General features: G+C 44.0%; 1 protein-coding gene and 1 pseudogene across 4 annotated transcripts in view; one reads left to right on the plus strand and one right to left on the minus strand.

Annotated features, from left to right (window-relative positions):
• The window catches only part of HDAC7 (histone deacetylase 7), a 207,080-nt gene that overhangs the window by 97,606 nt on the left and 94,362 nt on the right, over nucleotides 1-15,112 (plus strand). The gene's annotated exons all lie outside the window — the stretch shown is intronic.
• Nucleotides 7,438-7,551, minus strand: LOC136643529 (5S ribosomal RNA; annotated as a pseudogene).

Consider the following 15,112-nt stretch of genomic DNA (forward strand, 5'->3'; position numbering starts at 1 on the left):
CCAGTACTGGCTCAGAACCAGGGAATGGGGGTGGCCAAGTGCCCTCCTCTGAAATTACTTGTTGACACAATATGTAAAGTAACTTCCTTCAGTCAGCATTTATAAATGGGGATGGATTTAATAGGGATTAGATCTCTCAATTGACTAATCTTTTTTAAGAGAGGTTGCAAAGGAGAGTTATAGGTTGTCCCATTGTTACAGAGGATCCAAATATTTGCTGGATAGGAGTCAGGCTGGGACAAGACAAACCTGGGTTAGTGACTAAATGGAGACTGTAATTGTGTAGTAATGAGCTCTCAGAGGTGGCCAAATGGTGTCTGAGGCAGAAAATTTAACTCATCTTCCATAGTGGGAAAAATATCATCATCATCAAGTGTCATTTTCTCTCTTACTCATATTAAGTGCCCATGACCCAGTTTTAACCCTGAAATTTATACTTGAAATCTGAAATGGGAGTAATTGGAAATATGCAAGTACGGTATGCATGATTTGGATTAGTCTGAGGTATGTTCAGGTAAATGTAATCATTATTCATATCCCCCTCAATTCACTTGCTAAAAACAGAACCCAATAGTATCTTTAAGATATACATAGAAGGGAGAAGGTGCCCTTTTAGGGTCAGGAGCAGGTAGTCGGAGGGGGAAGATTTTATGATAGTAACTCAATAAAAATGGTGGTGCTGCTTGTTTTGGGATACCCTACGGTTCTTTGAAGAGAAGATCAGTCATGGCGGACAATATGTGGCCACAGGAGAGTGTTAAGTGTGTCTGGAGTTGAACATGATCTTTTCTTCATGCTGAGAAATGGTGAAGCCCAACAGGCCCTGCCAGTACCCTGCATACTGAGAGTGTGTTCTGGAGAGAAAATGCTTTAGACCCTCGACAGCATACAGAGGGTTTCAGAGGTTCCTCAAAGATGAGCTGTAGTTTCCTGAAGACAGAAAATGTGAAAAAATCTGCAGCCTCCTTCAGTTGATTTTGTCTTTTTTACTTGGAACTGCCTTCTGAAACACATGATGCTCCCTCATGTTCTTCAAAGATTTTCCTCAAACCCACCTTTTCTGTGGAGTTTTGACCTAAGCCTGTCATCCCCAAGCCTCTCTATAACTGAAACGCATGCACATTCTTCCCCTGCTCTACTCCTGCCACTATTTCCACCCCTTCCCTCTTTTCTCCCTTGTGTCAGCCTATAGATTGTAAGCCCCTCAGGCAGGGACCTGTTCTCTCATGCTTTGTAAAGCATCAAGTACGTAGGTGGTGCTTTAGACACTAGTAAGGGCAATCTGGTAGCTGGATACGACTTTGAGGAAACACTTAATTCTTACTCCTCCCCCTCAAATCCATAATTTTCTATAAAGCAGAAAAACCAGTGAAATGCTCCCTTTGATTTGACAGCTCCTGGTGATTTTTTTTCCCTCAGCCTTAAAAAAAAGAAATGAAACGCTAAATGGCTTGTTGAAATGTGGAACGTGGCAGAACAGCCTGCAGCCCTAATGACATTCTGAGATGTGTAAATCTATGCTTAGTGCCCAAGCAGTGGCAGTTGATGCTATCTGCAAAGCAGGGAAGCAGACAATCTGTATAGCTATTAAAGAGCCCAGTTCTGTATTTCACAGGGAGATGAGAGCCCATATCAGCCCCTTGGCTGCATCTCTTGTTCTCGGCAGAGAGCTGAGTGGTGAAAGAGGATGAATTCTTTGAAACTGAGCGCTCTTGAAGGAACTTGAGTAATTAGAAGTGTTCCTTATTGTTGTCAATGGCACTAATACCTGTGAAGCACCAACAGCATAATAAGGGATGTGCATTACAGAATGAGATGTTACCCAGAAGTAAGTTGCAGACATGTTGAACCCATGACAGTATCATGTATGGAGTCCACAGATCATTGGTTCACCTACCCTAGCACTCTGGTTGGCACTAGCTCTCTAAGATTGCTACCCAAGGTCTTTCCAATTCGGCTACCTTTTCTTTTTTTTCCACCTAACGATGTTGAGGATTAAATATGGGACCTTCTACTTTAAAAGCATGTACCTGGCCACTGAGCGATAAACCCTCCCATGCTGCCTGATTGCATGTACTTTTAACCAGGATTCATTTACACACTTGCTCAGGGCCGAACTAGACATTTGTGCAACCATGTGCTATCCCAGGTTGATTCTAACAAGAAGTTTCACTTTTTTGGTTTAAATCAAGCTGATGGGTCTGGATCAGGGTGCACGAGGCAGATCCAGAGGCTTTAAAAACAGTGCCCCCAGAGAGAGCAAATCTCCCTCTTCCTTTGTGTCCCAAGTCCTGATCAGGGTTATCTCCCTCCCAGCTGTTTTTAGCAAAAATGTGATTTTTGCAGTTAGATAGTGTTCATGCCAGGATATGATGAGGTTCTATATGCATGCACAAATATTCCAAAATATGGAAATATCCAAAATCCTTCTGGTCCCAAGCACTTCAGACAAAGAATGCCCAACCTGTACTCCAGTTAGTGGGGTGTAAACAAAATGCTATTTTCTCACTTTAACCTGGCAGTGTGAAAAACAGCTCTTTACCAATAACTAGTGAAAATAAAACAGGTGTGGAGTTGTCAAGGAAATGCATGCAATAAATAATGATGTTCTTGAAAATAAGTTAATTGGCGATTCTGCTACCTGTAGCCTGTTGAACTTGCATCTTACTAACAATCTGGTATTTAGACCCATTGTACAGAACGTGGAAGCGATACTGACCCAGTGTTTGCCTGTATGTACGGTATTCTATAAAATAGGTGTGGTTAAACATTTTGGCCCAAGAGGTATAGAAACTCTCTAAGGGACTGTAATGCATAATTCCTGTCATAGCCACTAATAATGAAACTAAATGTAAGGCTTAGAAAGTGAACTGTAAAAAAACTAGAGCCACAACAACCATGTGTTATCATTAATATTATAATTTTTATATTAGTATTAGTATTTTTATTAATAGTATTTATATACCACTTTTCAACAAAATAAGCTCACAAAATGGTTTTCAAAGAAAAATCAAATGGGACCTTAGCAGCCTTTGAAAAGTAATTGTTGGAAGGGAAACTCAAGGTGAGAGCAAGTGACCACTGCATCTAGCAAGCTCAAATTCTTCTTCTGTGCATTCTTGTCTGTCTTGCCAATTCCTAGCTAGGTGGGGCCTGCAGAGTCTTTGCACTTCTGATCAAGCAGCCTGCTAGCAAGTTCCTCTGCCACTGTCACATCTCTGTAGCCCTGTTATAAAGCTGCCCTTTCTTGATTTACTTGCATTTCATTGCATTGCATTTCATTTGCATTGCTTGATTGCTCTCCGTTTTTGTCTGACTTTTTCGACGTGGGGCAAAATGTGGTATGATGTTTGGACATTTGGGACTGCTGTAAAAGACAGGAAAACCTGAATCTTGTGATTAGCTTGTGGGATGCAGCAGACAGTAAATGAATGCTCTTTTAGGCAGAGTGGATCAAGCATCATGCATGCAACTTATTCAGTGCACCCTGAGCTGATAGGGACAGTGCCAGTATCGGCACTGATTTCACTGGTCCATATGGACTACTGAATTGAGTTTGCAAACCCTACCTCAGCTTTACATCACAGTTTTTGTTTTCTGGACTTACGGATTATTTTTAATGGATTCCATCAGTGTGTGAGATGCTTTACATAGAGTGAAAAGACAAGTCCCTGCCTTGTGGGACTTACAGTTTCGAATACTTACTGATACAAGGTAGACAGCAAGGAGGGAAGGGGGATGCAGGCAGGGGAATGGGGTGGGGAAGCACGTAATAGTTTCAGTTTCACATAGGCATCTTAGTAACAGGAGGGGAGAGGACTATGCAGACAGATTACGCGGATATTCTAGGGGGTGCTGGACAAACATGGAATAAAGAATAGTGTATATGGATTTCTGAAGTCTGTTCAAAGTGGGGCAACACTTTTCCATCACTGACAAGAGTTGCACAAACCGTTGCATCTTACATGACGTGCTCTCCCCCAGGCATGTGTACTATAAAGGCTTTCTCAAGAGAACCCCCCCCCCCAGTGATGGCCTTCCAGAGTTTCTGAGATGCATGTTGCACACCATTTCCTCCCCACATCCTGTTACAGCATTCCTCTTTTACTCTCCAAGCATGCCAGTCCCGGATATGTGTGATTTCATGGATGGCATCTATTCTTAGATCACCAGTTAGTTGAGCAAGTCACATTGCCCAACAACAGTCATGAGTTCAAGAATTTGGAGGGGAGGGGAGATAAGAATAACAGCTGTAAACAGAGTGAAGGGGGAGATAAATATGCCTAATTCCAGCCCAGATGTTTTAAGTTTGTGATCATCTAGCTCATTTGACTGGAGAGCTATAAATTAAGGGGTTGTCTCTCTTACTGAGTCTTCTGGGGCCCATTTAAGTGAGTGCCACAAACCCAGGCTTTATAGAGTGTTCTCTCTTCTATGGCTCGCGTTTCCTGCTCTGACTATGGGTACTTCAAAACCGGATTTTGGGTCTCTGCAAGACCCACAATAGAATCTTATATAATAGTGCCAAGTAGTGTTTTAAGTTTGTGAATTTATCCACTTCAACCCTTATTGTTGCTTGTTGGCCTTATGGATGGATTTATTTCACCCTGCCTCCAGTGCTGCTGTAACAATCTGAGGTGACTGTGTGTGTTTAGCTGCCCTAGCCTTGGCTGTTTTTAATGAAACCTGAGTGTGGTTTTAAAAAATTGTAATCTCTCTTGTTTTAAACTAATTGCTGAAGTGCATATTGAAGGAACCCTAAACAGTATAGTTAGATGCCTTAGTCTGTCTTGAGGAAAGAATGAATGAATGAAAAGCTCAGTCACCCATCCACAATGAAGGGTCTCTGATGCATCTCTGCATGAGTCACAGCCTAGTGTTGCCTCCTCCGAAGTAGTAATTGCCCTAGGAGTGGGCGATTCTGTTTTAGTTTTACCTTGGATGATGTTGGATCCTTCAGATGAACATAAGAACATAAGAACAGCCCCACTGGATCAGGCCGTAGGCCCATCTAGTCCAGCTTCCTGTATCTCACAGCGGCCCACCAAATGCCCCAGGGAGCACACCAGATAACAAGAGACCTCATCCTGGTGCCCTCCCTTGCATCTGGCCTTCTGACATAGCCCATTTCTAAAATCAGGAGGTTGCGCATACACATCATGGCTTGTACCCCGTAATGGATTTTTTCTCCAGAAACTTGTCCAATCCCTTTTTAAAGGCGAACACAATTGCCCTCAGGTATGTGCCTATGCTTGAGTTGCTGCGTGAGCCTTGCTTTCCTCAGTCAGAAGATATACCCAGATCAGTGAATCAGCAAAAAATGTAAAGGGGACAGCTCCTGTGCAGGAGGGTAAATTTAAGTCAGCCTTTGGGGCTGTGAAATGTGCTTCCAATTCAGGGATGAAATGTGTATGTTTATCTTTATAAATTACTTAGAGCAGTAAGTTACTTAGAGCAGTGGTTCCCAAATTGTGGGTTGGGACTCCCCAGTGGGTTGGGACACAATTTTTGATGGGTCAAGAAACTGACAAGATGAAAGCTGACAAGGAAAATGTATTGAGCCCTATGTAATCTGAAAGGAGCAGTACATGCGTACTTGCAGGTAGGCAATCTTGCTTGGAAGGGCCGGCTGATGGAGACACAATGCCGTTAGAATGGTCCTGATCAGGTGAACACAAGCCCCAACAAATTCTCAAGAAGTAAGTCTTCCTCCCCCCCCCCCCCCAAGCTGACAAGGAAAATGTATTGAGCCCTGTGGAAACTAAGCCACACATGTGTGTTTACTCATGAGGCCTGAAAAAGTGGGTCCCAGAGTTAAACAGTTTGGGAACCAATGACTTAGAGCTTTCTGAGTAGGCAGGATGTAAATCCAGTAAATCTAATCTATGCTTACATCACAGAAACCAAGGATAACATATTTTCTGTTTTCTATTAGTTATTGCCTTTTAAAAAGACAGCCATCATATGGGCATTCTCCTTTCCAAGTCCTAAAGGTGACAAGCCCAGTACACTGGAGCTGGTAAAGATAAAAACATTTCCACCCCATGGCAGTATTTGACTGGGGAATATTTTTTTTCTTGCTTAAAGTCCTGGGAGGTGAAAATGTTTCTCACCCCCCCCCCCAGTCCAGTTCACAACTTAGATCTTCTTTTGTTGGTGACCATTATGATGACAGTCCTAATCAACAAGTACAGTATGTAACTTTTTGCCGATAGCCCATGTGATGTAGGGGTTAGAATGGCTAACTAGAAACAGTGAGATCTGGGTTCAAATCTCAGTGCAGCCTTGAAGCTCCTTTGCACCCCTTAATTTAGACAGAGAGATGGTGTCCGGCCAACTCAGAGGTTTGTTGTGAGGATAAAAGGGATGGGGTGAAACTTGCATGCTAGTCTGAGCTCCTTGAAGGAAGGCTATGATAAAAATTCTAAACATACAATCACTAGATCAGTGTTTCTCAACCAGTGATGTGGGTGCCACCAGTGATACTTGAGGTGGTGTCTGGTGGTACTTGTGGGACCCTTGGACACCTTCCACTTGGCAGCGAGGCCAGGAACACAACAACCCAACAAACAACGATAGGAGGCTTGGCTCAGTGGGCAGAGTGCCAAAACATGCTTTTTTGCACTCGAAAAAGCCCCCCCCCCCATCTACCCTGAGCCTCTTACTAGTGTCTGTCACTCATATCTGACCTCCCTATCCAGAAGTAGCTGGCAGTGATATCATTGCCATTTGCTTGTGGTGGTACTTCAAATAGGTAGACCATGTGAAGTGGTACCGTGGAAGATAAATGTTGAAAAACGCTACTTTAGATGGTTTGATGTCACAGTTTCTATGTACGGTATTGTCCTGTGTCTGAAAGGCTAGATAAGGCCTCTTTGTGTGTGTTATACGGATAGTTCCCCACAATCGCTTTTTTCAAAACGGAGCATACACAATACTACTCTGCATCTCTGTTGCAATTTAAAACAGGAATTGCCAATGAGGAAACAGTTTTTCCACTCAAAGGTCACAAACTGATGGCTGCCCTACCAGCTATTAGTGGGAACTTCTTCCAAAATGGGAATAAGGTGCCTTTTGCTGTTTCAGTTATCACCTGGAAAAGGAGGCTGGAAAAGTGCAGCCTAATAATTGAGATTGTTAAACTATGCTGTAGGTTTAGGTTCAAATCCCAGCCAAGCCGCAAGGTGCCCAGTGAGATGGGGTAGGCTGCATTACTTTCCAGCCTCAGTTGCTTAGTCTGTAAAGTGGGGTTAAAGTGGAGCTTGAGTTAGCCAGCATGCTCCTTTGCCAAGCAGATTGTACTTGAAGCTGGAAGTTATGAGTTTGAAATCCTTCCTCCCAAACATGAAGCACAAAGAGTGTTCTGGGCTATCACCTTGTCTCTTGGTCTGTGTGATACATGGTTGGCAACCTTCAGTCTCAAAAGACTCTGGTATAAGCCTACAGCACCCAGGATTCCCAGGCAGTCTCCCATCCAAGTACTAACCAGGCCTGACCCTGCTTAGCTTCCGAGATCAGACGAGATCAGGCGTGTGCAGGGTAGCAGTAGATAGTGGCAGCAGCAACCATATGAACATTCTTGTTGTATCAAATAATAGGCTCCTCTAGTCCAATATCCTCCGTGTCGACTACTTGACCGTGACCACGGTCTTTTGTTTTGAATAAAAGTTCAATTTTTTTGAATAGAATAATTTGAATGCCTTTCCATTCAAAGGGAGTTCAAGTGGCTCATAAAAACTTTAAAAGCACCAGAATAGTAAATTAAATTAAAATGTCAGTGTAGGTTGCCTGGATGATTTTGTTCTGAGATCTTACATCGACCCTCCTTCTCTTCACGCTGCCCGAATAACTGAACCCTAGACAGCCTTGCATAATAGTTGCACACCCCTTGGCAGGCCACGAGAAGTAGTGCAAATGCCAAGAAAACCAGGTGAGCATCATGAGGCCTCTGCCTTTCTAAATGGCAAGTTGCTTCTGTCCCAGCTCAGACAGGATTTTGATGACGGAGAGATAAGGATGATGTGAACAGATCTCTCCTTCGCTGCAATGGGATGAGAGGAGTGATAATTGATTGCCTTGTGGAGGAGGGAGGACAGGTTCCCTAGGGTGGAACCTGATGAATGCTATCTACTATCTTCCTGCCCATGGCAGGACCTTCACCAACTGTAGTGATCTCCTCCCACTGTTGCAACTAGCCCATGCGTGGAAACAGCTTCTCCTGGTTTTACTTTGCATCTGTTGGCGTTCTGTCTAAGCAAGCTCTCTGCTCCACCACCCCAATTTTATTTTTTCAAGAAGACAGAGGACTGGACTGTAAAATACATATCTGACCCCATGTGATTATGAGCATGAACATGTACACTATGTGCATGTTCTGATCCCTCCATACACTTCCTTCTTAATTTCTTTAGCTGCGTTGGGGTGGGCTTCATCCAAATTGCCTTTCTGTGCTTGCTGCTAAACATATGTAGGCCTGGCCCACATGGAGGGGCAGTTCAGATGAAACCCCCCCCCCCCCACGCAGTTACAGAAGGTAACTGGGGAGGAGTTAGGACATGCACTGGTCCTGAGCAACTTGTGGCTGTGATCACATGGGGCTGGATGGGCAGGAAATGCATCATCCAAGCTGGTCCAATGTAAGCATGACTATCCTTTTCCATATTGTGACATCGTAGAAATTGCAGGTGCCCCAATAAACTGTGGCTGTATATTGTTGATTGAATGTGTTTCATACTCTGTTGTGCCCTGGGGTAAGAACTGCTTTTGTTTCTAAACAGATCTTTTTAAGCGAAATATAGCCTTCTTCATCAGCCTTGCTTTCTATAACCCATCTTGTGTGTGGATTTTATTTGCATGTAAGAAATCCCATCCCACCCCACCCCACGCAAGCAAGGCAATGATTATCATCACTGCCTGTGGTGGTTTTTGGTGATGAATGTGATCCTAAGAGGAGATGGATTGATCCCAGCATTGTGTAACATCCAACCATGGGGCCGATTGAGATATTACTTACCCTTCCAAGTGGCCCTTCATGTTCGACATACGTGTTGAGAGTGTGTATGCAACCTGGCCCCTCTCCTTGTTACCCCCCTGCAAATCTTCCTAACTGTGCATGTGGGGGTGTGTGTATCTCATTTGCACTGTCCCCTTTATGCTTGCTGCTAAACTTAGGTTTAACAGTCAGTGTAAAGAAGCAGTTTGGACAAATTGTGCTCCCCACCCCCCCACACACAATTAAGAAGACATTGGAGGAAAGCTGTGCACTATTAAACACATGATGCCAGTCAGTCAAGGGTAAGTATCCTTTGATTTTGGCCAAGATTAAACACTTGTATCCCATTGATTGAAATGGGAGTGATTTAAGCAGGTGCTTGAGTTATCCTGTTCTAATCTGTAGGTGATTTCAGGACTTTGGCTAGATTGTACTCAACTGTTTATAATTCCTCTTTCTCATGTTGATGTTATGATTTAAAGAGCATGGAAAAAAAATCTCAGGTGTGTAGGTGGCCTGTGAAAGAGCAAATAATCAGGCAGTAGGCTTTGTCTCTTGATTTTGTTTTGTTTTTGTTGAGTTTGTGCCCAATTTCAGTGATGCCAGATCCTGGAAACCGATTACGTGATGCTCATTTCCTGGTGGGAACTCTGGTGTGCGCATGTTAAAATATTGCACCCACGTCACATACTATTCTCTGAATGCCAACTCCTATGCCACAGGTTCCATCTTGTTTGCCCTCCAGCCATGCTGGCAAGTTCATGGGAGAAAGTGAGTCTTGATTATTTCCATGTAAACTTCATTATTTCCTTGTGGTATTCAGCAGTTACATTTGAGGGTATTTGGTAGTTCAGCTTATTATAGCATCCTAAACAAGGCTGTGTATGATCTGTAATTCTGTAGAAATGAAGAAAAAGAGGGAAATTTGGTACTCAATGCAGCATTTATCTTCCGAAGAGTCTCAGTTTTAAGAAAAAATGCAAGTTGCTAGTCCTTGGTGTGTGTGAGCAATGCCTGTGGAAATCTCCAAGAGCTGATTGGAGGTGGCTGAATAGGATTTCCAGTGGTGAGTGTATAGCTCCTCTGTAACTAATCAAACCAGAATCAGATGAACATCGTAAAAATTGAATTTGTTGTGCGACTCATTGTAGAGTCCCTTCCTACTCTTATTACTAATGAAGAAGTTGCTCAAAGAAAAAATTAGCCTTTATTCTAAGAGGATGGATTTATGTCTTATTTCCCAAATGTCATCTGCATTTTGGTTTCATGTTTATAAAACATCTTTTGGTTTGGAAAATTATTTTATAAATTTAACTGCTGCTCCGTTACGAAAAGCATTTATGGCCCTTCGCTTTCAGTGTATGCCATCGGCCTGGTTGGAGGGGAAATATAATAATACCTCCTTTTATCAAAGAGTTTGTCTATGTGGACTAGGGGTTATTGATGATATCTTTCACTATTTATTTAGTTGTCCCTTCTATGAACATTCTAGGAATCAATTTCTTGCTGGTATACTTAGACTATTGCGTGATAGACCCTTGCCTGTTCAGCTATGCAGTTTGCTTGCGGGTACAGATGTTACTATCACCTATCAAGTAGCAAAGTTTGCCAAAGCCGCAAAAAAGATCCATGCAAAACTCCATAAATCTTAAGGATGAGTGCTTTTATTGGTTATTGTTATATATTTTGTTGTTGTTTTTCTTTTAATGTATTGCAACGACCTATGGTTTTAAGCAAATTGAATTGAATTGAGTTGAATTTGTTGTGCAACATGAGAGAGATTAGGCAAATCTGTCTTTTCTTGGCATAGAATGTTGGCATAGAATTGCAATTTTTGTTTTTAGAGCAGATGCTGTTGGACAATGACAATGATTTGTAGTTATAACCAGTTTGTGGCTACAGTTGGCCGCAAGCTTCAGTAGATTGATTGTGATTAATCCACAAGTTTTAAAATATAAAATTTGACCCCGAATAATTGACATTTCTGGCGCAGGAGAAGATGAGATTTATGTCTCTTGAAGGACTTTCTTTGCTATGTAGGCCACTCCTTGCAGCACGAAGGAAACATATATTTACTTTCCTCCCAATTTCTGTCCAAAGCTAGCAAATGTGTGTGCTTTTCAGACAAAACTACTGTGGTTATTCTTTTAACAACGAAGAGCTAATGCAGCTGAAGCAGAATTGCAACTGGAATCAATGTAAAGACATCTTGGAAAAAAGTTTATTCTACAATACTGATGAATCATGAACTTGTTTTATATTTGGAAATATTGTGATGGTGCTGTCATCCTGTGCACTAGTGCTTCAGCCTTGATTAGATTGATTAGAATGCATTGTTGAGTGATGGGGAGAAAAGTTGCAAGGGTGATCAGGGTTCTAGAAGATGAAAAGTTGGGCATTTCTCAAGAAATGTTGCGCTGAAAGATGTTGACAGGTTCTAAAATACGTACATAACAAACATTTGTCCTCCAAGAATAGGAAAATAAGGGCCTTATCCCCAGTGCTGATGTTTAGTGTTGCAAACATGCCATAAGAACAGCCCCACTGGATCAGGCCATAGGCCCATCTAGTCCAGCTTCCTGTATCTCACAGCGGCCCACCAAATGCCCCATAAGGCATGCTGTGATACTTACCTCCAGGCCAGCTCCTGTGCTGGCTCAGTGCAAGCCTGTGCTGAGCCAGCAGCAGGCGGAGAAGCGATGATCACTGCCCAGAGCTCCTAGTGGCAGATTGGTAAGGCAGGGCAAGGGGAAGGAGTGGGGGGGGGGGGAGGCAGGGCCTGCCACCATATCCTAACCCCCTTCCTGGACTGGGAGACCCAATACAGGTCGTCTCAAATCTTCACCCACTTGATGGCGGGTGCAGATCCAAGGGGACCCATTGGGGCCACGTGGGGATTACACTAGGTAAGGAAACATAAGCTCCCCGTACCCCAAGTAGACCCCGCACTGCTTCCTAACCCCATGTAATGTGGTAGCCATTTTAGCACCGCTGCAGCCCTGGTTGCTGGGGAGCACAGGATTGGGCTGTAAAACGGTGCAGGGGGGGGGTAAAGGGGGTAATTTGTACCCGGGCCTATGGTCAGAAAGGGGACCTGGGAACCCAGAAATTTCCTGGGATCTTACATTTTCCAATCTCACGCAGACTCATTGCCCACACAGATTGCTGGGGGCATTACCATGGATAAATGGCAGCAACTACTGCCACAAGGCCCATGAATACAGGTCCAGCCTATTTATGCACGGATTTTTTTATACACGGATTTGACTCAACACAAATGGCCCCTGCAAATGAGAGAGAATGTGCTGATCTCTGGAGAAGGGGAAAAATGCATCCCTTTTAAAATCTCTTTTATAAACTGAACAGTCCTTTAACAACAGCCTCCTTAATGAGAGAGAGGGCAGCTGGCTGACGATCCATCAATCCTTCTCTCTCCTTCGGACCCCTCCCTTCCCCCAGCACGTGAAAGAAAGGTGATCATTTTGCATTGGTGAAGGTATACAGGTCAACCTGTATTCCTTAACAGTGTCACATCTGGGAGAAAACCAGCCTGCTGCAGTAGCTCTTTGGCTTGTGGATCTGCTTACCATGAAGGTGTGTAGACGAGCTCAGCGACACTGCTGCATAACTGCAGCTGCTGCAGAAGTCAGTTTTAGTGTACACAGGACACTCTCCATTCTAGTGTGACCCTAAGCACAATGAATACTCATCTCCTGCAATGATTTTCTATATTTGAAAGATTTTCGAGAGACTTAGGAGTGTGTTTGGTTTTCGGCATTACTGTATCTAGCTGCCAGTACTGGGCAGGCAGGTAGAGCTGAGCTCTGCATTGGGAAGACAGGTAGACCTGGGTTCCAAAGAATGTTGTAACTTTTCCCTGTCTGTTTTGTCCCCATTCTGCCCACTCCCATTACCACCCCCCCCCACTCTATTTTACCCCTTCCCTCTTTGGGAAGGGGCCCAAAAGAAACTTGTACCCTCTGATAAAATTCCTTTCAGAGGCCCTTGTGTAAAGAAATTACATTACAATAAAAGAGGTTTAGGGTAAACCTAAAGGAGAAAGATGGTGGGGGAGAAGTCATGACGATATAAAAACAGTTTGGTGGTTCAGTAAACTGTCTGAAGTAGATGTGGAATCTCCTTGCTTGAGATATGTTCAAGTGAAGTTAAGACAAGCAGTTGTTAGGTATAGCATGGTCTGTTTTCTTGCATGAATTGTTAATTAGAACAGATAAAACAGCCCAAACCTGGGTTGCTTCAAAGATAAGGCTCTTCAAGCTCCCCCAGTTAAAGTAGCTCTGGTAGGAGAATTAGAGAAGACCTGGGAAGCAGTCACTTATTAGACTGGATGATGTAGGGGCTTGATAGACCCCTGATTTTGCTTGATATATATACTGCCAGCCCAGGCGAACAAATTGCTACATACAAAGCAACTGATTTCAGTGAGGCCAGAGGATCCCAAGAGTAGCAGCCCATGTTGTTCAGAGCAGCATCAGGCAGCTCTACTTTTTGCTTGAGGTCAGGACCCCTTGTCCTTGGCAGCTTCTCCTTCATTATCTCAATTCTAGCCCTGAATGAAGCATCATTAACTCCCCTCCTCCTGTTCTTGGGCCAGTAGACTGGGGCCCCAGTGCTGGCAGGACAGTGGGTTCGCTCTCTGAGTAGGAGATGTCCAAGAACATATCTGCACGATCAAGTCCAGGTGGGGCATCTTCTGGGGAAGTCCAACCATCAGTTTGCATTTGGCTGGCTTCTCTGCTGTTCCTTTTGCTGATTTGTCCCAGTGGCAAAAAAAGGCATAACTTTTTACAACTCAGACTTTATTTCCAATCCTCTTTCCTCTCTCGCTGCCCCCCATGCATACCCTGGAACAGCTCCCATCCTGGCATCTTCCTCGCAGGCAATGATGCAGCGGGTGTTTGCAGGGCAGTTCTCACAATAATAGTTTTCTTAATTTCAAAGTGGAACAGGGACTTCTCTTTTGGTGTGGAGTAACCACAGCTCACTGATGGAGTATGTTTTGCTTGCAAAAGGTCTCGGGTTCAATCCCCAGCATCTCCAACTACGGCTGACCCTGTTACGTGAATGATATGGGCTCCTGTATGAAAGCCAGGAGAGATGCTTTTGGCTAGTGCAGTTACGCCGGGTGGGCCCTGTTACGTGAATGATATGGGCTCCTGTATGAAAGCCAGGAGAGATGCTTTTGGCTAGTGCAGTTACGCCGGGTGGGCCAACATTTTGGCTCAGTAGATCGCAGCTCCATGTGTCCTTTGCAGAGGGACCCCCTAGCAGTGTCATCGCTAAGCTCATGTGGTGATTGTGGCTAGTTTAGATGGCTTTATCAAAAAAAAGGTTAGGCTAGTTCAGTGGTTCTCAAACTTTTGGAGGCCCTAGAGCAGGGATGTCAAACTCGTTTCATACAGAGGGCCAAACAGCATTCATCATGCCTGCTGAGGGCCGGAGATGATGTCATTAGGCAGGAGGTGATGTCATTAAACAGGTCATAACCAAAAATAAGCACTTTTTTCTCACTTAAGAACTCATTAGCTGCAAAAGACAAAAGAGAAAATACGCAAATCTTGATCCTATTTCAAGATATGGGAGAGCCCAATTTTCATGTGGGCTGTCCTTTCAGCAGTAACGCCTCATAAGAACCTCAGCAGTGCTCAGCAGCTGAGAGCCTGAGGGCCGGATAAAAAGCTTCCACGGGCTGCATTTGGCCCCCAGGCCTTATGTTTAGCACCCCTGCCCTGGAGGGTGGTCAACCTGCAACACGCCATGTGCCACTTTTTATATACAGAATCTTGAATGAGCCACTCCCAACTTATTTTAGAGGGACATACTTGGGTCCCACCAGCTCGCATGAACCTCTGCTTGGCTATCTGCACTCTTCCAAGCCTAGTCCCTCCTTTTCTGGGCTTTGTGCCAGGAGAAGCACCATGCATTCACAGCTGTGGAGCCCTGTGTTGGCCAGCACTGCTGTGATAGGCAACTTTATGCATTCCACAGGTTGGCCACCCCTGCCCTAGAGGCTGCTGCCTGATTTATAAATGCCAAAGGAATGTGGGTTATAGTGGCTATTGGGAAGCAGTGCTTCTTCCCCATGTAGCAGGCTGTTTA

The sequence above is a fragment of the Tiliqua scincoides genome, chromosome 2 (assembly GCF_035046505.1).
Source record: "Tiliqua scincoides isolate rTilSci1 chromosome 2, rTilSci1.hap2, whole genome shotgun sequence".
Taxonomy (NCBI): domain Eukaryota; kingdom Metazoa; phylum Chordata; class Lepidosauria; order Squamata; family Scincidae; genus Tiliqua; species Tiliqua scincoides.